The sequence below is a fragment of the Capsicum annuum genome, chromosome 5 (genome assembly GCF_002878395.1).
Source record: "Capsicum annuum cultivar UCD-10X-F1 chromosome 5, UCD10Xv1.1, whole genome shotgun sequence".
Taxonomy (NCBI): Eukaryota; Viridiplantae; Streptophyta; class Magnoliopsida; order Solanales; family Solanaceae; genus Capsicum; species Capsicum annuum.
The window spans coordinates 178,875,093-178,899,685 of record NC_061115.1 but is presented as its reverse complement, the minus strand read 5'-3'; the positions used below and the strand labels follow the sequence as shown (position 1 = coordinate 178,899,685).

General features: G+C 37.1%; 1 pseudogene; it reads left to right on the top strand.

Moving 5' to 3' along the window:
- Positions 1 to 1,995: 1,995 nt before the first annotated feature.
- On the top strand, positions 1,996 to 8,471 carry LOC107871956 (annotated as a pseudogene).
- Positions 8,472 to 24,593: the final 16,122 nt, after the last annotated feature.

The window sequence follows — 24,593 nt, the reverse complement described above, 5'->3', positions numbered from 1 at the left end:
GGGCATGTTTGGGCAAATTCATTTCAACCTGATATGTTGGGTAAGCTATCAGATTACGATGAACTCATATTCATTCATATTACATTTCGGAGTTCATTTATTTTCTTCGTTTACATGTTAGGTTTGTTGTCTATAAGCAATATTAAAATAGGCCATCTCATGCTATTGTAAATAAACCACAACGTGGGAAATCAGGGGAAGAAGGAAAACTCTAAAACTATTGAAAATCACAAAGGCTCGAACTTTCCCGCCATAGTTCTCAGAATTGGGAGTTGGGAGGTAATATTGATGTTTTAGCAGAGTGTAATTTGTATCTTACAAATTGCAGTTTAGAAGAGCTAGAACTGATGGGAATTATGTTGTTATTTTTGTATGTTTTGTATATTTCTGAAAATTGAGCTACATTGGGAAAGTGGATATTTTAAAAATTTCTGCAAATTCAGCTGAATTGGGACTCTTTTTTCTTTAAAACTCTAATGTAATTATGATTGCGACGTACAAAACTGATGGTTACATATTATAGCTAGGTCACAATTATTGAGCCCGCACTGGCGCGGGCTTCTACATCTAGAATTTAATATAAGAATTAGCCATTTAGTCTTTGCACAACCTCGACAGGCATCTCATACACAGGTTAATGTGCTCATTGGCTTCTGACCTTGATACGTGGATCATCCCAGACACATAAGTTACATTACTTCATAAACGCAAATCTCAGCAAAAGTTGATTTTTTTTGCAGGCTAACTCGGTGGGTGGTATTGTAATCCTCTTCCACTTCTCCTCTCACCTCTCCTAAAAAAAGAGGAAGATAAAAATCAACTAAGTTAATATTATCTGGTATCGGAAGAGACCATCAATCCAGTTTGACACACAAAAAGCTACCTATTGAAATGGAGAAAATGTCTCTAACAAATGTTGATGTGATTACTTCTATTTAGGTCCCTCTCACACTCTATATTGTTAAATCTACTGAAAGAGATTTGTAGTCAATATCAGTAAGTTTTTTATATACTTTTGGTACTTTGAAGAAAAGATTATTCGTCAATTTAGGAATGTGCCACTTTTTTTTTTGGTCAAAATTTATAGTTCTTAGCCATAAATTAAGTCCTCGATAATTCATGTCAGATTTTGATCTATCTTAAGTATAATAAAATTTGTGTTTTAAACGAACAACTTGAGAATGAAACATATGATACATTCTTGGGTTAGGATATCAATCCAATGTTCACTTATAATTAGTACCACGATATATGGAAGCGTTGTATTAACTTTATCCATTTTGTAGAGTCTGGCCCTTCGACGTTGCTCGGGATATAAGACGGCAGATTTAAAGGAATGTACTCTTATCATACAAAACTTGCAATTAAGTAAAAGAGGAAGCTCTTTGGAAGCTGTGAGGGACAAATACAAGCTGCATAAGGTGTCAAGCTGCGCGTGTTGATAATTTGTGGTTTTGTTGTAAACACCTTGCATAGATAAGTAATTTGATGTGAATATTGAATGATTTTCCTGCAACAGTTCAAATGTGTGTTAACATTGTCTTCTCCTCTGGTAATACCGGGTAATTTCTTTGAAGATACTATAAAAGATTAATCGGGCATATGCTTTTGAATATTGGTATGGGATGTTACGATGATACCTGGAAGAGGTGTGCTGCCTTGTTGGTGCTGGATCATGCTGCTTTGAGGACAACATTTTAGTAGTTTTACCTTTGTTTGTACTACTAAACCCCTATTACAGTTCAGTTTAATTTGTTGCCTAGCTTAAAATAATTATAATATGCACAGGTTATACTTCTCAGTAACAGTCTCATTTGGTCCAGTGATCATGAAAATTAATCTCCAACTTTAAGTGTGCAACATCAAATTGGTCCGGTGATCATTGAAACAGACTCGATACTGCCTTGGATCATTACGTTGGTAATTGATGAAATTAATTTGCTAAAAAGAAGCAGATTGATTGATCAAAGGAGAAAAATCAACAAATCATAGAGAATGGGAAAAGCGTAGAAAATGATGAATAGGATAATGGAGTTGAAGTTCACATCGAAAAGCCTTCAACGGCAAGCTCGAAAATGCGAGAAAGACGAAAAGGCTGAGAAGCTCATGGTCAAGAAGGCAATCGAAAAAAGTAACATGGACAGCCCTAAAATTTACGGCGAAAATGGCATCCGTAAATGCAGTGAACAAATGAACTATATCCGTCTCTCCTCTCGCCTTGACGCCATTGTAGCTCGCCTGGATACTCAGGTAATGATCAATATTTTAACATTTATTTTTTCAATCATATTTATGAGAATGATTGCAACTTATATTATTTTTTGTATAGCTTTCAGACATCTAAATTTAAAATTTAAAATATTGAATTACTCATGTGATGTTAGTTGAATAGTTGAAGGTAGAGGGTTAGTTAGGTAGTAGAGAGTAGAGTGGTGTCTTGTTCGTAGATATAGGTTTGTTGGTGCCTGTCGTAGTACTAGTCATCGTGGGGGTCTATCAGAAACAACCTCTATATTTCATCTGAGGTAGCGGTATGAATCGAGTATGTTAGCCCATATGTTATTGGGCCTTTAGTTTATGGACCTTTAGGTTATTGGCTATGTATATATATAGCCTACTTTTGTTTTAGTTAGTTTTTATGCTTTTCAGATTATATTGTAAACCTTAGCCTTTCTTTCTTTCAATAAAGTTCTATTAACATGGTATCAAAGCTAGTTCGATCCATGTCCTTTGATTTGTTGGTTGAAGATTTTGTAGCAGGCATCTGCTGCGCGGATCGAACTCCGCGGTGAGTTCGCTGGGGGGTACGGGGGGCAGCGCACCCCCGTCCGGGGTTCGGGGCGGAGCCCCGAATTTTGAGGTGCTGCTGTATTCGTTTGCTGTTTTCGTTGGGTTTTTTGGTTGGATTGATTCGTTGCTGTCTTCGTTTGCTGTCTGGTATTGTTCGTCTTTCGTTCTTTTGCTTGCTGCCATTGTTGTTCGTTCGGAATTGTTCAACCTAGGGTTTTGCATTTTTTTGTTTTTTGAATTGTTTGTGTGTTGCTGTGTTTACAATGACTGGAAAGGATGATTCTCTCCAGTCCATTAGTACTCAATTAGATGGTAAGAACTATGCCTATTGGAGTTATGTCATGAAGAATTTTCTTCGTGGGAAGAATATGTGGGGTTATATCACTGGAGTAAAACTAAGACCTATCGATGATAAAACTGAAAATTTTGATTTGTTGGTGGACTTATGGGAAACTAATAACTCCAAGATTATCACTTGGATCAACAATTCTGTAACTCAGTCAATTGGTATGCAATTGGCTAAGTATGACACAGCAAAGGAGGTCTGGGATCATTTGGAAAGACTGTACACTCAGTCTAATTTTGCTAAGCAGTACCAGTTGGAGTATGATATCCGTGCTCTTCAACAGCATGATCTCAGTATTCAAGATTTTTATGCTGCCATGTCGGATTTGTGGGATCAATTGGCACTTACTGAATCTGCAGAGTTAAAAGGTTTTGGGCCGTACATTGCTAGACGGGAAGAGCAACGCTTGGTTCAGTTTTTGATGGCACTACGTTCTGACTTTGAGGGCCTACGTGGAACAATCCTTCATCGATCTCCCCTCCCTACTGTTGATTCTGTGGTTCATGAACTGATTGCAGAGGAGACTCGTATCAAGTCTCAAGTGGATAAAGGGTCTAAAGTAACTACTACTCCTGTCGTGTTTGCTGCTTCAACTGATCAGTCTAGGCCACCACGTACTCAGACTCGACAATCTCCTAACGTTGCATTTGATGAGTGTGCATTCTGCAAACAGAAAAATCATTGGAAGGCTCAGTGTCCGTTGTTACTTAACAAGGTCAAACAGCCTCAATCTGGGCAGCAACAGAAATATGGGCAGCAAAAGTCTCCATCACGCTCCTCTGGTGCTCCTCCATGGTTATCTCGTCCTCCACAGTTCGCTGCTGCTGCACCATCTGTAGATGTTGAGTCTGTTAGCACTATGCCACCTTCTGCGTTGGATCCCCAGGTTTTCGAACAGTTCAGACAGTTCTTCGTTTCTAATCCTACGGCCATGTCAGCATCTATGTCTCATTCGGGTTCAGTTTCTTCTAGTACCTCAGGTATTCCTTCCTCCTTGTGGATATTGGATTCTGGTGCGTCTCATCACATGTCTCCTCATTTGTCATCGTTTGGTTCTTTGTCACCCATTTCACCAATCTCTGTTATGTCCGCGAGTGTTGTACCTATGTCAGTCGAGGGTGTTGGTTCTGTTACTACCCCTCACATTGTCCTCTCTGATGTTTATTACATTCCCAAACTTGCTTTAAATCTTGTTTCGGTCAGTCAGTTGTGTAAGGCTGGTAATTGGATGTTTTTTTCTGATTCTGTTTGTGTTATACAGGACCAACACACTCAGAGGGTGATTGGGACCGGCCATAGGTTGGGGGAACTCTATGTCTTGGAGAATCTCAAAGTGTCTGCAGTTGCTGCCTCTAGCATAGATTTATCTTCTTTTCGTTTGAGTCCTTTGTCTTCTCAGTTTTATCTTTGGCATTCCAGATTAGGACATGTGTCAGTTTCACGTTTACGTTTTTTGGTCTCTAGTGGTGCTTTGGGTCATGTGAACACTAGTGATATTTCAGATTGTAGTGGTTGTAAACTGGCAAAATTTTCTGCCTTACCGTTTAATAAAAGTGTGTCTTATTCTGTTGCTCCTTTTGATATTATTCATTCTGATGTATGGGGACCAGCGCCAGTATCCACTAAGGGTGGATCGACCTATTATGTTTCGTTTATAGATGACTATACTCGTTATACCTGGGTGTATCTTATGAAACGCAGATCTGATTTCTTTGGCATTTACAACAACTTTAGAGCCCTTGTTAAAACACAACATTCGGCTGTGATAAAGTGTTTCAGGTGTGACTTAGGGGGTGAATATACCTCTAATGACTTCACTCAGTTACTTGCCTCTGATGGTACCATACACCAGTCATCGTGTACCGACACTCCTGAGCAGAACGGTCTGGCAGAAAGAAAACATCGTCATATTGTTGAGACAGCACGCTCTTTACTTTTGTCTGCAGAGGTTCCTAGTATTTTTTGGGGAGAAGCAGTCCTAACTGCTGTATATGTGATTAATCGTATTCCTACTGCATTGACTTCAGGGATGTCTCCGTTTGAGAAACTATATGGTCACCCGCCGAATTATTCTGCATTACGAGTTTTTGGATGTACTTGCTTTGTTCGTCGTCCTCATGTTGAACGAAATAAGTTAGGGTCAAAATCAGCTATATGTGTGTTTTTGGGGTATGGTATTGGACAAAAAGGATATCGTTGCTATGATCCTGTAAGTCAGAAATTATATGTTTCACGACATGTCACTTTTTTGGAACATATTCCTTTTTATTCCATTCCAGCTAAAACCCATGATGTGACAAAGTCAGATATTCGGCTTATTGATCCCTTTGGGATTGACATAGAGGTTCCAGTTCCGGATTCATCCATGCCTTCTGGTGTGCCACCTGATAGTGCTTCAGCCTCGCCTGTGCCTGAGTCTGCTCCTTCGACTGTTGAGACTGGAGACCCACCACCTCTGAGGAGGTCTACTCGACCTTGTAAGTCCACCAAACTGCCAGATTTTTCCTATTCTACATATTCAGCCTCATTTGCTTCCTTTATTGCAAACATACATCATTTGTCTGAACCTGAGTCGTATAGAGAGGCTGTGTCTGATCCTCTTTGGCAGAATGCTATGGCTGAGGAACTTGCTGCTCTTCATCATACACATACATGGGATTTGGTTACTCTCCCACCTGGTAAGCATGCGATTGGTTGTCGATGGGTGTATAAGATAAAAACAAAGTCTGATGGGTCTGTTGAGCGATACAAGGCAAGACTTGTGGCAAAAGGGTACTCACAACAATATGGTATGGATTATGAGGAGACTTTTTCCCCCGTAGCAAAGATGACGACTGTTCGCACTATGATTGCTGTTGCATCCGTTCGACAGTGGAAGATATTTCAGATGGATGTCAAGAATGCTTTTCTGAACGGTGATCTCCACGAGGAAGTTTATATGACTCCTCCCCCAGGTATTGACCACCAGCCAAGTGAAGTTTGTCGGCTTCGAAAAGCTTTATACGGTCTCAAACAAGCCCCTCGTGCTTGGTTTGAGAAATTCTCCACTGTTATTACTTCCCTTGGATTTGTCCCGAGTAACCATGATTCAGCATTGTTTGTTAGATGTACAAGTGCAGGGCGAATTCTATTGTCCTTATATGTAGATGATATGATTATTACTGGTGATGATCATAGTGGTATTGAGTTATTGAAGCATGATTTGGCTCATCGATTTGCAATGAAGGACTTGGGCTTGCTGCGTTATTTTCTGGGTATTGAGGTGGCTCAGTCTAAGAAAGGGTATCTTCTTTCTCAGACTAAGTATATATCTGACTTGTTTACACGGGCGCGTCTTTCTGACAACAGGACTGTAGATACTCCCCTTGAAACCAATGCACGTTACTCTCCTAGTGATGGTGTTCCATTATCAGATCCGAGTCTTTATCGAACTATTGTGGGTAGTTTGGTTTATCTTACGGTTACTCGTCCAGATATAGCACATGCAGTTCATGTTGTTAGCCAGTTTGTTACTGCTCCTACTTCTGTTCACTGGGGAGCTGTACTTCGTATTCTAAGGTATCTTCGTGGCACTCAGTTTCAGAATCTCTTGTTTTCCTCGACGTCATCTCTCGAGTTGCGAGCCTATAGTGATGCTGATTGGGATGGAGATCGCAATGATCGTAAATCCACCACTGGTTTTTGTGTGTTTCTTGGAGACTCTTTAATCTCGTGGAAGAGCAAGAAACAAGATGTTGTCTCTAGATCTTCCACGGAGGCTGAGTATCGTGCTATGGCTGTGACTACATGTGAGATTATTTGGTTACGTTGGCTTCTTGCAGATATGGGGGTTCACATTTCTATGCCTACTCCCCTGCATTGTGATAACAAAAGTGCGGTACAAATTGCAAAGAATTCTGTCTTCCATGAGCGTACGAAGCACATTGAGATTGATTGTCACTTCACCCGTCATCATTTACAGCTCGGGACCATATCGCTTCCTTTTGTTCCATCTTCTTTGCAGATTGCTGACCTTTTTACGAAGGCTCAGTCGGCGTCTCGATTTCGTTTTTTGTGTGACAAACTCTCAATGCTTATTGCTGTTGCATTGTGAGTTTGAGGGGGGATGTTAGCCCATATGTTATTGGGCCTTTAGTTTATGGACCTTTAGGTTATTGGCTATGTATATATATAGCCTACTTTTGTTTTAGTTAGTTTTTATGCTTTTCAGATTATATTGTAAACCTTAGCCTTTCTTTCTTTCAATAAAGTTCTATTAACAGAGTACACTTTACCCTCTCCAGATCCCACTTTGTGGGAATACAGTGGGTATGTTGTTGTTAGTGCCTGTCATAGTACTAGTCGTATACTTGCGGTTCTTGCTTTTGATATCTATCATATATTGTTTATTGTGCCACATTAGTTTGTTGTTATATAATTTCTATGCTTTTTTCTCACTGTACGATCTCTTCTTCTTTGACTTGGATTTGTCGCACTTGAGTCGAGGGTTTATTGTAAACAACCTATCTACCTCCACGAGATGTAGTAGAGTGGTCTGCATATACTCTACCCTCTCCAGACCCTACTTGTAGGATTTCACTAGGTATGTTATTGTTGTCGAAAGTGATGTTGTTTGACTTGGCTAGGAGTTTGTGAAAGAAAAACAAACTTTTGATACTTGTGGTCTAAAACAAGTCATAGATATTTGTGTAACGGTAACTATCTTATTAAGGGTGAACTTTTCATTTTAAAACTAAATTGTTACTAAATATAAAACGTACTATTCTTTTTGGGACTTACTAAAAAGGAAAGTGCGTCATATAAATTGAGACAAAGGGAGTATTTATTTCAATTTAGCTTTGAAGATTAGTCAAATTGACTCTCGTGAAATGAAACTTGAGTAAGTGACATTGAGCAGAGGGAGTATCTGTTGATCACTAGATAGTAAAATTAATGATTTTTATGTTAAGCTCTTGAAATTGTGATGTCTGTGAACACAGGCAAAGATGACGACGATCAACAAGTTAATGTCATCGATCGTCAAATCACTAGAGTCTTCACTTTACATAGGGAATCTACAGAAATGTTGGAGGCGATGGATTCATTCGAGTGACAATTTGTGAATATGGAGGTTCGAGCTGAGTTTATGGAGAGTTCTATGGCTGGAACTACTTCCTTATCGACCCTAGAAAACCAGGTCCGCAGCTCGATGTAACAGGTGGCGGATGACTAAGGACTCGAGGTGCCTGTGGGGCTTTCTCAACCAGTTGCACATGCTATATCTTCTAAGAATGAGGAGAAAGTCAATGAGGATGATCTGTCCAGGCATCTTGCTGAGTTCAACGCGCGTACGTAATTGAGAAACTAAAGATTCTTCTGTTAATATAGAAGATTTTGTGTGGATTTTCATCTGTTAAGAAAAAAAAAGAAGCTGGGCAATTTGTTTTTTTTCCTCGTGTCCTACGTGAATGTAATCAGCTAGCCGATTACTTGCTAACTTGGCATGTGAGGGGGTGTCAGTTTTAATTCATTTCAAGAACTAACAAAACAAGCTCGAAGAATTCTTAGATTGCATAAAGCTAAATGGCCATCTTTTCGCGCAAGAGTGATAGAAAATGTTCTAGCATCAATTTGTGGCATTGGTATAGAGTTTAGTTCGAGTGTCTAAATGGAATATCCAGGAAAATTTAAGTGGCTGGTTCTGAAGAAAAAAAGACCTCTATATAATTGAAAAAGCAATGAGAAAAAGCATGATATCAAACAAAGTTTTACACGACATGTCCAAATATATGGATAACAAATCAGTTATGTTGAAGAATTTATCTTGGTACTTAAGGTGTTTTTTAAGTCTTGAATGAAGGATTGGTGACATTGACCAACTTAAAGGGACAAATATAATTAGGAAACTTGATTAAGTTGATTGTGGATTTGATTAATATTTTCAAAACTTTCTAATCTTTTCAAAAATATAAATCAACCTATACCCCTCTCCTCTAAATCAACCGTATCTCCTCTCTCTCTCTCGAGACAGTCTCTCGTAATTCTCTTCCAACTACCAATTCTGCAAAATTTCTCCGTTCAAGCCCTGGCGACTTCAAGCTCCGGCAACAAATAGTTGGGCGAGTTTCTTTTCGACTTTCAACCTTCAATCAACGTGACAAAAGAGAGGAACTTGAGCCAACTTCTCTTCTAGTATTGGTTAACAATTTCTATTTTTCTTGCTTAAATTTGAAATGTAGACTGAATAAACCCCTAACTTTTGGCATTTCTTCTCTACTCTTTCTGTTGTGAAATGTAATTTGTTGTTGTTATTGTAGTTCTTGTTGTCAAACTGTTGATTCAATTCGTTGGTGAATTTTGGTCACCGTTGATGTTCTTAGTGTGTGTGTGTGTGTTGTGTTGTTGTTGTTGGGTTGATTTGTTATTTTTCTTGGTAAAAATAGTGTTGCAACAGATGAACCATCTGATGCAATAGATGAACCATCTAATATAATAGATTAACCATCTGATGCAACAGATAAATCATCTGATGCAACAAATAAATCATCTGATACAACAGATTAACCATCTGATACAACTGATTAACCATATGATCCAATAGATAAATTATCTGTTGCAACAGATAAAACATCTGATACAACAGATTAAACATCTAATGGAACAGATAAACAGAACAGATCATTCATCTATTGCGACAGACGACTCTTCTGTTTGGAAGAAATCTAAACAATATTGATCCAACATAACTCATTTGGCAACAGATGAGTGATCTTTTTTAATTGTTTTCAAAAAAGTACTCACCCCCTGTAATAGGTTGGTTATATAGTGCAACAGATATCCTACCTGGTGCAATAGATGTGTGGTCTATTTTTATTATTTCCAACGGATTACTCATTCCTTGCAACAGGTTGGTTATAGCTACAACAGATAAATTATCTGGTGCAATAGATGAGAAATCTGTTTTTATTGTTTCCAACGGATTACTCATCCGCTGCAATAGGTTGCTTATAGGTTGCAACAGATAACCTACCTGGTGCAACAGATGAGAGATTTATTTTTATTATTTCCAATGGATTACTCATCCACTGCAATAGGTTTCTGATAAGTTGCAACAGATAACTTACCCGGTGCAATAGATGAGAGATGTATTTTTATTATTTCCAACGGATTACTCATCCCTTACAATAGGATGCTTATATACTGCAATAGATAACCTACCTAGTGCAACAGATGAGTGATCTATTTTTAAAATTTCCAACGGATTACTCATCTACTGCAATAGGTTGGTTATATGCTGCAACAGATATCCTACCTAGTGCAACAGATCAGTGATCTATTTTTATTATTTTTAATAGATTACTCACCTGCTGTAACAGGTTGGTTATATGCTGCAGCAGATATCCTACCTGGTGCAATAGATCAATGATATGTTTTTATTATTTCCAACGGATTACTCATCCGCTGCAAGAGGTTGGTTATATGCTACAACAAATATCCTACCTAGTGCAACAGATCAGTGATCTATTTTTATTATTTTTAATAAATCACTTATCCACTACAACAGGTTGGTTATATGCTGCAATAAATATCCTACCTGGTGCAACAGATCAGTGATCTATTTTTATTATTTTAAATGAATTACTAATCCACTGTAACAGATTAGTTTTATGCTGCAACAGATATCCTACTTGGTGCAATAGATGTATGATCTATTGAAATTGTTATTTTACTGTTGTACATATTTGATTTACTGATATCCTTTTTAACGATACATTAATCAATTATAATTTATTTTATGTTCCTGAAAATTTTAGATAATATGGCTCCCAAAAGAAAAAAAATTGAATCAAGTCCAAGTAACGGAACAAGTGAAGCAGCTAGACTACATCCATTACTCTATGAGCTTGTTTTGCAAGCGTTATCTCAATTAGGAGCAGAAGATGATAAACATGGGAGGAGGAATGTTTCAAAAGAGAATATCCAAATGCTAATAGACCTTCCACTGAAGAGCTGGTCAAAACCTTCAGCATTGATCGTTATCCTATGAGAATGCAGTGCGGTGGTGCTATAGATTTAACGGGTGATTTCACAGTTAAGTCAGTCATGGAAAAATCTTTCGACACCTTCAGAAAAATACTTCGAGAACAAAAATTAGATGCTTATTTCAGGGACAGCTACTTTGGCGAATATCTTAATTTATCGAAGTACAACAATGCTTGTTTCTAAATGAAAATGATATATGACCTTCTCAAGTGTAGATTTATGTATGAAAACAAAGATAAGAGAGATGAGGTGTGGATAAATTACTGTGGCATGTCTGTTTATTTGGTTGGAATGAGTTTGCCATAGTTACTGGATTAAAATGTTATCCTCCTTCTCCTTCTTAAGTTATACCTATTCTAACCCAAAAAAAAGTACCCCGTACACCTAAAAAAGATAAAGGAAAGTCGAGTGATCGTGATGAACTGGTGTCCCTTGTTGGTCTAAGCTTCAAAAACATAAATTTAATAGAAGCGTTGAAAGGTAAAATACTTTCAAAGAAGCACAAGCAATCATTGTGCTTGGTTTGGTTTGTACATAATATTCTTTTGGCAAGAGACGTCAACAACAACATACCACTTGGTTTAATAAAGCTCTGTGGGGATCTTGAGGCATTTAACATCTTTCCCTGGGTTATGAAAGCTAAAAAATGACTGTCAAATATTTTTTGACTCCATTAACACCAAGGACAGTCAACTTGTATGGGTTTTCATGGACTTTCATGGTAAATGTTTCTTTTATTATGACATGATTCCTTTTATTTATTCAATAATGCTTTTGATTTATTGGTGTTATTTTATAGGCTTGGGAATTTGAAGTCATTCCTTATTTAAGATAACAAGTGAAATACCAGGAAGAAGTTTCCTGTTAAAGAATCCTGAGATGGTTGTCGGCCAAAACTGATAAAAATGCAAAATTTCTTGATATCTTCAACCCCCCGAAGAAAGTAGTAAGTCTAATTAAGTTTTTCATTTCATCATCATTCTAATATATGTACTGATTTATTTTAGATTGTCCATCCGTGGCTTGGACCGACGAATCGAGAGTTCAAGATGTCATTTTTCTTACTTTACGATTTGTGCAAACTTTATCGGATCCTAAGATTGTTGATAGGATAAAGAAAGAATTGTTTGGAGCAACAACCATCACAAGAACAACAATTTTGGAGGATAGGATTGTTGTTGTTGATGATGGTAGTGGTAGTGGTGCTCCTCTTACAGTTTTTGGAACAACAAACAATTAAGATTATTATCATAGTGGTTATACATATTTTGACACTTCTAGCAAATGTTCTACATGTAAATGTCAAGCTTGCAAGTCGAAACATGATGGAGTGATTAATGCCATTAATACATTAACTGCTTCTGTAAAGGAAATAACATCTAAGAGGGGTGTCATTCCATCAAAAAGGATTTCATATCCATGCACTCCACTAAAGATCAAGGTGGCTAAGAGATGGAAAGAAATCTCCAAGGCATCATCAAGCATTGAAAAAAGAAAAATTGCAACTCTTCTGTCTTTGTCTTGCACCTTTGATCAATGTACAAGGGCCACAGAAGAGCACCATGAGCTGAAGAAGGTAAATGTATATCATCTGTTCCAACAAACAAACAGACACGTTTATTTCAACAGATTATACAACTCTAAAAATTATCAAATAGATATATATATTTGTTGCAATCGCTGTATAACCTGGTGTATCATATGCATTATTTGTTGCAACATATGTCCGTCTGTTTCAGCAAATCAAATAGGTCTTAGTACTATTTTAATTTGTACCAACAGGGTCATATATTCAAACAGATGGGTCATCTGTTTGAAATTATCATACAACTCTGTTTTACCTATTTGAGTTTGTCCTAACAGATGATCCATCTGATGCAATAGATAGACAATCTGTTGTATAACTGTGATTAGCATTGATAATTCTGGCTTTCCAGGTAGATATCATAGTAGAAGCTACTGCTGAACAGCATAATATCACAGTTGATAATCCATGAACTGCTTCCATGGAAGAAGAAAAAGAGGAGCCTATCAGTTTGGGAGAATGGAAGAATTACCCATTTGAAGGGTTTAACATCGCAGACGAGGATCCAAAAAAAATAACAAAGTTGATCAATGACTATTCAGAATGGATTGATGATGGGTTGTTAAAGTATCACGCCGACAGGTACATAAATCTTTTTTAAAGATATTGATTTATATAATTCTTGTTGTCAAAACATGACATTAACACATTTAAATCATGTAGAAAAAAAAATGACGAACACTAAAAAGTGAACGAATCGAGTCTTAATTTTGATATGTTCGACTTTATTATTGCACATTCTGGAATGAAAGATTGATTCTATTTGATGTCACAACCCCAAACTTGCTGGAATAATGAGATTTAAATGTCATACATATTACTATTAATTCATACTTTATTTAATTACATTTGTGTATTAATTATATTGTCACATAATCTGAAATGTTTGATAATATGTGTAGCACATCGATGTCATTTTTTTTATAACCTCCAAAAGAAGGCCAAGTTGCAAACACAATAACAATACAATAAACGACAGGCAATTATTTGTACAAAGATTACATCAATAATGTCTACGATAGGTTGTGTCAACAACAGCCGAAAGTTTCCCAAAATGAGGAATGCTTAATCAACATCATCAAAGGTTTTAGCATTGCAGCTGGCTTACCTTGGGATTTGGTCGACGAAATGTATATCCCAATTAATTATGGTGATGAATTCCATAGGTTGTTGGCTGTCGTCGTTCTAAAAGAGAGGCGCATCTGAGTTTATGACTCGATGTCACGAAGGAGACGTTTCAGGCTGTCGTCTGAGATACAAAATCTAGCCAAAATATTGGCTACTTACCTTGATATGAGTGGTTTTTTGGATTAAAAGGTTCATATTGATTGGTCAATGATTGAAGAATACCGGGATAAAATGGATAATCCATTTGATATAGAATATATTGAAGGAATTTCTCTACAACCCATTGGTAGCCTGTAAGTTTCCTGATTTAGTTTCATTTCATAAATTTCACAATGCTTATAGGAACGGCAAGATATGGATTAGCTATTTTTTAAAAAATTCAGGAATTATGGTCTTTTTGTTGTCGCTTACGCCGAGTATTTGAGCGATGAATTACAAGTACCAAATGATGGACTTGATGTTGGATTACTCCACAAAAGATATGCTTCTCTTTTATAGAAATACAGAGAAGTGAAAGCTCAGAAACCGTACACAAGCGACATTAAAGATCCACGACGACCAAAGCCGCATTCCATAGCACCGGATGAAGAACAACTGGTCCATATCGAGTAAATCTTTATAACTTGGTTCTGTCAAAGTAATAACCTCTCCTTGGTAATTATTGGCACCAAAGGTTACATTATTGATTTATTTGTAGAGTATATCATTTGTACCCATATTGATTTTTTTACACTTCATTTATTTTTGAGTTATTTCATGTAATTTCTGAAGGCTTTGATTTATTTTATATTGTATATGAATATAATTTAATCCTTAATTTTGAACTTAATAATTAAAATGGAATACAAGATTCAAATATCGCAATAGATATTACATTTGTTGCAACAGATGATATATCTGTTGGAAATTATCAAACAGATTTAGACATATGTTGCAACATGTAGTTTATCTATTGGAAATTATCAAATAGGTCTTTCTACTTTTTAAATTTGTTCTAATAGATTACCTATCAGTTGTAATAGATAGACTATATGTCGCAACAGATTGTATATCTGTTGCGATAGAGACTGGGACATCTGCATAATAAAACAAAGGACCAACCTTTAGCAATAGATAATCAACCTTTTGCAATAGATAATCAATTTGTTGCAACAGATAATCAATCTATTATAACAGATAATCAGTTTGTTGTATTATAAAAAAAAATCAACTTTCGTCAAACATTAACAATTGTTATAGTGTTTGTCTTTGTACATCTCCTTCTTTATACACAGGATCCAAGAATCTAGTTAGTACCCCATAAGCCCATACCTTTACATGTTTTCCTTAATGGCGTTGCACAGATCAAACATTTTTTGTTGGTCAGCAAACATTCATGTCAGAAACTGAGTATGGTCTGTACGTGGCACTGGTTTTATTCTTTTAAAGGTGCATGCCCTTATTTTGACCTTCAAAATTCCATGATTTCTTCATCAATACTTCCACTGGCAAATAATCCATCAGTTTACTCTGCCTAAAAAATTGGGGAGCAACTCCAACAGTGGTTGCATGTGGATAAAAAAATCTTCATCGTTGAAGACAGGTAAGTTGCAGTCATAAACCCTTAATATTTCCCTCCTTGAGAAGTATCTCAATAGCGAGAAAATGTTTGACTTACATATTCAAGACTACAATAATTCTCTTTGCCTTGGTCCAGCTCTTGCCATACGAATATGGCCTTTTTCCTTTAACATAGTTAATCATATCTTCCTCCCAATTGTACGGAGAAACTAATTGATCAAATCCTGGGCCACCGAGATTTTTATATAGATCTTTAAGATAATTATACCTATTCTTGAAATTATTATAGAAGTTGAGGTCCATTATCCTATCGACAGCATCATAAGCATCAGGGTATGCTAATTGCCTGCCCCTCATAAGGTAGAGAATTTCATCAACATACTATGATATAAGATGATAATTTTTAAATAGGTTAGTAAATGTAAGGAAGAAAAACATAGTGAAAAGATGCAACGGATGGACCATCTATTGCATAGGGTTCTCCAAATCTGTTCACAAATTACCCAGCTAACGTAACTTATACAACAGATGTTTAATCTGTTGTAATAGAACAATCACCAGTTGTTCCAGAATACCCAGCTGTTGCAATAGATGACACATCTTTTTTGTATCTTCTTCTTCATGTAGTAGAGTAGGAGGCTAGGTTAGGAAAAGTAAACTTATGTTATCTACGTACCACTTACACATAGTTATCATACTCCTGAAGTCTTGGGCATCAAACATATGCATGTTGTATTATTCTGCTATTTGTTTTTCTTGGGATTTTTGGTATTTTGCAGTTCCGTCCTCTCTTGGTCGCCAAGCACCGCGTATATGTAAGACCTTACAAAATCCTAAGCTTGATTCAGTCCTGTAATAGCTAGTAAGGGGTCCCATACTTAGAAAAAAATTCAGCTAAGTGTTCATACTTAGAGTTATTTTAGCCTTCGTAAGTTGGTGATCCTTTTTCACAGCCCTTATGACCTTTAAATAGCGATTTTAGGTTAATTCATGATCAGGAATATGAGTAGTTGTTCACGGATAAGTTTTGGATTTTTTAAAATTCATTTGAGGCATGTTTGGAAGTCCAAACCAATGGATCGACGCGATCTCAATGCACCGCATTGCCTATCGCGTCAATGAGTATTTTTCCCCAGCTCCCAGTGCAAATTCCAATGAGTCAAACGCAGCGCATTGGCTATCGCATCGATGCTAATAACACGGCGCATCGGTCTACGCATTGCTAGTCCAATTTTTAGTGATTAAAACCCGCATCCAGAGGGATAAATGGGTCTTTTCCCATCTTATATCGGCCCCCAAAACATGTAATTAATTCATCCAAAAGGCAAAATTTACTCATTCTCTCTAGAATTTTTCAAGAACAAACCCTAGTTCATCACATTCAAGAATCCAAGTTCCAAGGAAATCCATCAACCTTTCAGAATTCAAGCTTTAAGGTATGTCAAGTATTCATCCAAGGATCCCTTCCACCTTTGGAGTCCAAGAAACTCTTTTAAACTTTCAGTAAATTTATTTCATGATTTGGATTCAAGTGTATTCATGATTATAATGTTAATTGGATTTCTATTCCCTGATTAAGTGCAAGATTTATGTAAAACAATTATTATGTATATAGGATCATGTGAATTCATGTTAAAGCCTTGAAATTGTGATGTTCATGTGTTGATTAGTACTATGTGCATATACAATGCCTTTCAAGTGTTTGATGAGTTGTTCATGTGAATTAAATAGTGAGATTATATCATGTTAGCATGTATACTAGTTCATGCCATTCAAGTGTTTGATAAAATACCTCTATAGATGCATTATGAACAAGTGTGCATTTCTATACTATGCAAGGTCATGTGATACTTTACTTTTCATACTATCGAGTCCGGGGGGTATTTAATACCCGATAATTTAGTTATTTACCTAGAGCCAGTGTCAGTTATAGAATAATCTTAGTTATGTCACGATCAGTAGTACTCTCAATCAGTTACAAAACTCAGGAAAAACTCAGTAAACTCAGTATCAGTCAAGTCCAGTTCAGTATTCAGTTCAGACCATAGTAAATTCAATCAGTTAACAGAATTTAGTAGTATTCCGTCAGTCGATGGAACTCAGTGAACTCAGTTTAGTTCAGTTAGACAGTACGATTAGTTATAGTTCAGTCCAGCCTAGTACAGTTTAGAACTTAGTCCAGTCTCTATTCAGTTGGGAGTAGGATTTAGCACTGAGTGAACCCAAGGATGGGGACTCACCTACCAGAGAATGTGATCCTTAGAAGTAGTCCTTATGTTCCAAAACTACGTAGCCAGCGTAGGTTGAGGCATCAACTTGCCAGTTGAGGGTTGATGAGGTGTCCTACCTGCCAGTTGAGGATATCACCATTCTTATTTAGAGCACCTGCTAGATAAGGGTGACTCAACTTTTCCTTACCCGTGGCATGGTACTGACACCCTTCTAATTAGGGTTACAGGTTGGACCCAATCTATTCAAAAAGGGACATATCGATTAGATGATTATCTCCCACAGTCTCAATTTTAATCTGTAGAATAGAACTCAGTTCAGTTCTACAAAAATCAGGACTGTCAGATATAGTCACTTAGTTTAATATGAAACTTAGAATAGTTCCACAGGATCAGGACTATCAGATACAGTCATTCAGCTATTAGTAATACAGTAACAGTAAACTCAGATATCAGTAAAATCAAAAATTTAGAACTCAGTATCTAGTGTTATCACGACCTCGATTATAGTTATGTATTCATGCATGTACTCTCATTCAGTTATACGCATGTTATTCAGTCAGTATTGTTCATGCATATGAACCCATACATCACAGCCTTCCTCACTTAACATACCAGTACATTTAAAGTACTGACGCATACCTTTCTTCTATGCTATGATGTCTTATATCATAGGTTCAGATGTACGGGCTCCCAATCATACTTAGTAGCCCGATCCATCAGTTGCAGACTAGTAATGAGTCCTCATAGTTCGAGGATAGATTTATTATTCTAGTATTTCAGTACTCAATTTATTTCAGTAGTTGGGGTTAGTTGGGGGCTTATCCCATCAATCCCTTATCCAGACATTAGAGGCTTATCAGACTAGAATATTTCAGATAGATGTATTAGTATTCAGTACTCAGTATTTATTTATAGTTTTGAACCTTATAGTAAGTTTTCTGCCTAATTTCTCCATAATTACAGTATTATTATTCAGTTATTGCAGCAGGTACCAATCATGGGTTAGCTTGTCGTCCCTCGAGATTATAAGCGTCGTGTAGCATCCGAGGGTATAGACTCGGGGAGTTACAAACTTGATATCAGAGCCTAAGATTCAATAGAGTCCTATGAAGTTTGAAAGTCACGTCAAGTAGAGTCTTGTGCATGGGTGTGTAGCACGCCACACTTATGGACGAGAGGCTATTAGATATTTTAGGAAAAGTTTACCTTCTTTCAGTATTCATGTCGTGCAGGTGAGCATGAGCTCTAGTTAAACTCTCAGCCTAATTCATCTCTTTCTTATGCTTCCAGAACATGTCTTTCAGAGAAATTAATGCAAAAAGTAATGAAAAATAATCAGCCCCTTCATCTGTTCAGGCAGATCCCCTGGATGAGTATGTTTCTCATGCTGAGTTTAGAGATTTTTTTGCCGCCTTAGCTCATTCAATAGTTGCTTAGAAAAATTATTTGGTTGTTGTCCTATCTAGGCTTATGACTCATGCCCTGCAGAGTAAGGAGGAAAGGTGTAGAAAAAGGGGGGGGAATAAAAGGGGCAGAATGTCTAGGCCAAAAAGTGGCCGAACCAATCCCCTTTGTCTGAAATATGGCAGAAACTACCAGGGTATCTGCAGAGCAGGCAGTGATGTATGTTTTGGGTGTTTAAATCTGGGTCATAGACTCAAATAGTGTCTTTAGGTGGGTTCGAAGAGTCAACATAATTATCCCTTAGCTCAGTCCGGTCGCCCGAATCAGTAGGGTGTCGCTTCCAGTGCCACTAGTGGGCAAAACCCAAACAGACTCTATGCCCTTCAGTCCTGATAGGATCAGGAAAGTTCTCCTGATATGGTCATTGGTACATTACAAGTTTATCATTTATATATTTATGTTTTGCTAGATCCAGGAGCTTCTTTATCCTTTGTAACTATATATATAGTTTTCGACTTCAAAGTCAGTGTTAAAATCCTAGTAGTGCCTTTCTCAGTCTCTACCCCGGTGGGTAAATCCATCATAGCCCGACGGGTCTATAGAAACTGTCCGATTATGGTATCTCAGAAAGTCCCTTCAGCAGACTTAGTCAAATTAGAGATGACCAATTTTGATTTCATTCTCGGTATGGATTGGTTTCATTCCTACTATGGCTCAGTCAACTGTAGAAATAGAATTTTCTAGTTTTAGTTTCTGAATGAGCCCATCCTAGAGTGAAGGGGTAGTACTTCAGCAGTTAAGGGTCAGCTTATTTCCTATCTTAGGGCAAGGAAAATGATATCTAAGGGATGTGTCTACTATCTTATTTGAGTCTAGGACTCTAGATCAGAAACCCCTACTCTCGAGTCAGTATCAGTAGCATGTGAATTCCAGACGTGTTTTTTGAAGATCTTCCCGGAGTTCCTCCCAAAAGACAAATCGACTTTAGAATTGACCTTCTTCCAGTTACCAAGACCATCTATATTCTTCCATACAGAATGGCTCCAGTAGGACTCAAAGAATTCAATGAACAGTTGAAGGATCTTCTAGACAAGGGACTCATCAGACCCAGTGTATCCCCGTGGGGTGCACCGATTCTATTCATGCGTAAGAAAGATGGTTCTCTCAAAATGTGTATAGACTACCATCGGTTGATTAATGTCACAGTCAATAATAAATACCCAGTTCCTATTTGGAGGAGTTTTAGTTCACTCAGTATTACGAATCATGTTCCATGAATACAGAAACTCCAGACTCAGGTCATGCAGCTCATGACTCGTGTACTCATGTCATGCTTTACAATATACTCAGTTCCCATGACTCATGTTACACTCCTAAAAATCGGCTTAATTCATATTACGTCATGCATATCCTCAATTTAGATCTTTTGATAAATCCATGGTGTTGATATTCTATTCCACAGGCTTTAGTTACGTGTCGAGTTTAGTATAGTATTCACACATACTTTAGGTCCTCATGTTTTAAACCTTTAGTGGACTCTCCTTACAAAATGATGTAGTGATGAGTGATTGCTTAGATGGGAGAGAGTAAATATTTCATGTTAAAGGAAAGATTTTTGAATATTTTTCTTACATGAGGCTATAGCTATGAAGATAGGATTGAATGTCAGGTTAGTAAGCAAGCAAATGGCTAGAAAGAAGATGTATTTAGTTATTGAAGGGACAGAATTCAGAACCTTCATTGGATGAGAAGTTGAGAAAATACAGAGTGTGATTGTATATTTAGATCCTCGATTTATGTTAGTCTCCATCATGTAGTTTCAAAACTCAGTATTTAGTTCTAGTATGAGTCTCAGTTACAGTCCCAGTTACAGTCTTAATTACAGTCTCAGTTACTATCTTAGTTGCAGTCTCAGTCGAGTAACCAGATTAGTAACTCAGTTCAATTTCAGGTTTGCTTGACTATAGCGTACAGTTATCAGTTATTCAGTTATCAGTATTTTAATACCTCAGTTTACAAAATATTTTAGAATCATGTTATAAACTTGGTATTGCATTCTCAAATAATACAGTTTTCATAAATTCATGCTCAGTTATCTCATGTTACTCAGTCAGTCCTTACCTCATATGCATAATACTCTACAGTTTCAGTCCAGTTATTCAGACTAAGTACAGTTTAGTCTTACATGCCAAGTATTCAACTATTAGTCATTCAGTTAATCAGATAAGTTAATATATTTATGCATTCGTGCCTAGCGCCCATGTGAATATTTTTAGTAGTTTCAGGTGAAGTGTTGTACTTAGGTAGAGAGTATAGTTGAGGGAGCATTCGAGGAATATGTCTAATCTTGAAAGTTTGTAGTTGTAGTGCATAGGGCACGGTTACTTAGTATTCGATGATGTTTCATAGGCCTCGCCTCACATTGTAGAATTCTAGCTAGGAGGTGATTTCTTATTCAGATGTTTTACTCGGCCCATGCCAAGATACTTGGTCCCCAGAGGTACTAGAACTTTATAGAAAGAGTGTCAAAGAAATGCCCCAGTTGAGTATAAGTTTTAAGCATAAATTAGTCTGCGATGCCAGCAATTCAGTTTAGCAGTCAGGAGGATAAGTTCGTATAGTTTGGTGTCCCATCTTTCCATCTAATTGCACTATCCAAAATCTCATGAATGTAACTATTCCAAGATGGAGCAACTAGGTAGTTGTGAGTTTAGCTCAATTCATGTGTCACGCCTCAGTTTTAGATCCTAGATATGTAGTCACAATTCAGTTCATAGGTTTTCTGTGCATCATCCCAGTCTTTCCTCAGTAGCTCAGCTAAGTCAGTATCCTTCAGGGGACATAGTATCCTAAGGGGAAGATACACTATAATCCATCTTATCTTTATGTAATGAATCTAGTTTGGAGTAGGGGGTACTCATAAGTTGACTCCTAATTTCTAATCTCAGTCATAAGCCATGTATTCAGGGGCTCAGTTCAGTTTATGATATTCAGTTTATGTCTCACGTTTTAGGCTCAATTATGTCCTCACATTCCCATTCATGCGTATTCAGTAAAGGATCTTGAGTTTGAGATTGGAAATTTAGCATTCTTGAAAAAAAATCTCCCATGAAGAGAGTGAGCAGGGTTAGAAAGAAGGAAAAACTTAATCCCCAATAGGTCGGTCCTTGTAGAATTCTTAGCCATTTTAGAAAGGTAGCTTACGAGCTTGAGTTGCCTTCTGACTTAGCTTCAGTCCATCCAGTATTTTATGCCTCCTTTCTAAAGAAATGCATAGGTGACCAATCAGTCGTAATCCCCATAGAGGGAATAGACATTTAGAACAGTCTCTCTTATGAAGAGGTCCAGTCAAAATCCTAGACTATCAGAATCGCAAACTAGGGAACAAAGAAGTCCCTCTAGTCAAAGTTCTTTTGCAGAATCAATCCATTGAGAGAACTACTTGGGAAGCAAAAGCAGATATGCGGACCAAGTATCCTTACCTATTCTCCACAAACTCAGACTCAGCTCAAGGTAATAGCTTTTATTAAACTTACTCATTTCCATGCTCAGATTTTCCTTTATAGACTTGGTACCAGTTACCAATGCATATTCAGTTGTGTCTTCATACATCAGATATGCATGTTCAGCATGATAAACTCAGATTATCAACAATTCCAGTCATGCATTTATGCATTATGTTCAGCAATGTACTCATGTATCAGATATGCATGTTTAGTATGAAATTTCAGCATGTCAGTATTGTCAGCTATGAAATCATATTACAGTTGTGCATGTCCTATATCTAAATCTAGTCTATCAGTATTCTCAGCTCAGTTAGCCTTATTCGAGGATGAATGTTCCCAAGGAGGAGATATTGTAAGACCCCGCAAAATTCTAAGCTTGATTCAGTCCTGTAAAAGCTAGTAAGGGTTCCCAGATTTAGAAAAAATTCAGTTAAGTGTTCATACTTAGAGTTATTTTAGCCTTCATAAGTTGGAGATCCTTTTTCACAACCCTTATGACCTTTAAATATTAATATTTAGGTTAATTCTTGATCAGGAATGTCAGTAGGTATTCTCGGATAAGTTTTGGATTTTTTGGAATTCGTTTGAGGCATGTTTGGAAGTCTAAACTAAAGGATCGATGCAATCCCGATGCGCCGCATCGCCTATCGCGTTGATGAGTATTTTACCCCAGCTCCTAGTGCAAATTCCAGCAAGCCAACGCAAGATCAACACGGTGTGTTGGCCATCGCATCGATGCCAATGACGCGTCGCTAGTCCAATTTTTATGATTAAAATCTGCATCTAGAGGGGTAAATGGGTCTTTTTCCATCTTATATTAGCCCCTAAAACATGTAATTAAGACTTTTAAAAGTCAAAATTTACTCATTCTCTCTAGAATTTTTCAAGAACAAACCCTAGTTCATCATATTCAAGAATCCAAGTTCCAGGAAAATCCATCAACCTTTCAGAATTCAAGCTTTAAGGTATGTCAAGTGTTCATCCAAAGGTCCCTTCCACCCTTGGAGTCCAAGAAACTCTTTTAAACTTTCAGTAAATTGATTTCATGATTTCCTTGACTTGGATTCAAGCGTATTCATGATTATAATGTTTATTGGATTTCTATTCCATGATTAAGTGCAAGACTTATATAAAAACAATTATTATGTATGTAGTATCATGTGAATTCATGTTAAAGCCTTAAAATTATGATGCTGATGTGTTGATTAGTACTATGTGCATATACAATGCCTTTCAAGTATTTGATGAGTTGTTCATGTGAATTAAATAGTGAGATTATATCATGTTAGCATGTATACTAGTTCATAACATTCAAGAGTTTGATAAAATGCCTCTATAGATCATTTTGAACAAGTGTGCATTTATATACTATGCAAGGTCAAGTAATGCTTTACTTTTCATGCTATCGAGTCCTGGGGGTATTTAATACCCGAGAATTTAGTTGTTTATCTAGAGCCAATGTCAGTTACAAAATAATCTCATTTACGTCACAATTAGTAGTACTTTCAGTCAGTTATAAAACTCAGGAAAAACTCAGTAGACTCAATATCTGTCCAGTCGAGTTCAGTATTCAGTTCAGATCTTAGTAAATTTAGTCAGTTAACAGAATTTGGTAGTATTCCATCAGTCAATAAAACTCAGTGAACTTAGTTCAGTTTAGTTTAGTTAGACAGTACGATCAGTAACAGTTCAGTCCAGCCTAGTATAGTTTAGAACTCAGCCTAGTGTCTGTTCAGTTGGAAGTAGAATTCAGCACCGAGTGAACCCAAGGATAGGGACTCACTTGCCAGTAGAGGCTGTGATCCTTAGAAGCAGTCCTTGTGTTCCAGAACTATGTAGCCAGCATAGGTTGAGCCATCAACCTTCTAGTTGAGGGTTGATGAGATATCCTACCTGCCAGTTGAGGGTACCACAGTTCTCATTTAGAGCACCTTCCAGATGAGGGTGATTCAGCTTGTATTTACCTGTGGCAAGGTACTGACACCCTTCTAATTGGGGTTACAGGTTGGACCCCAATCCAT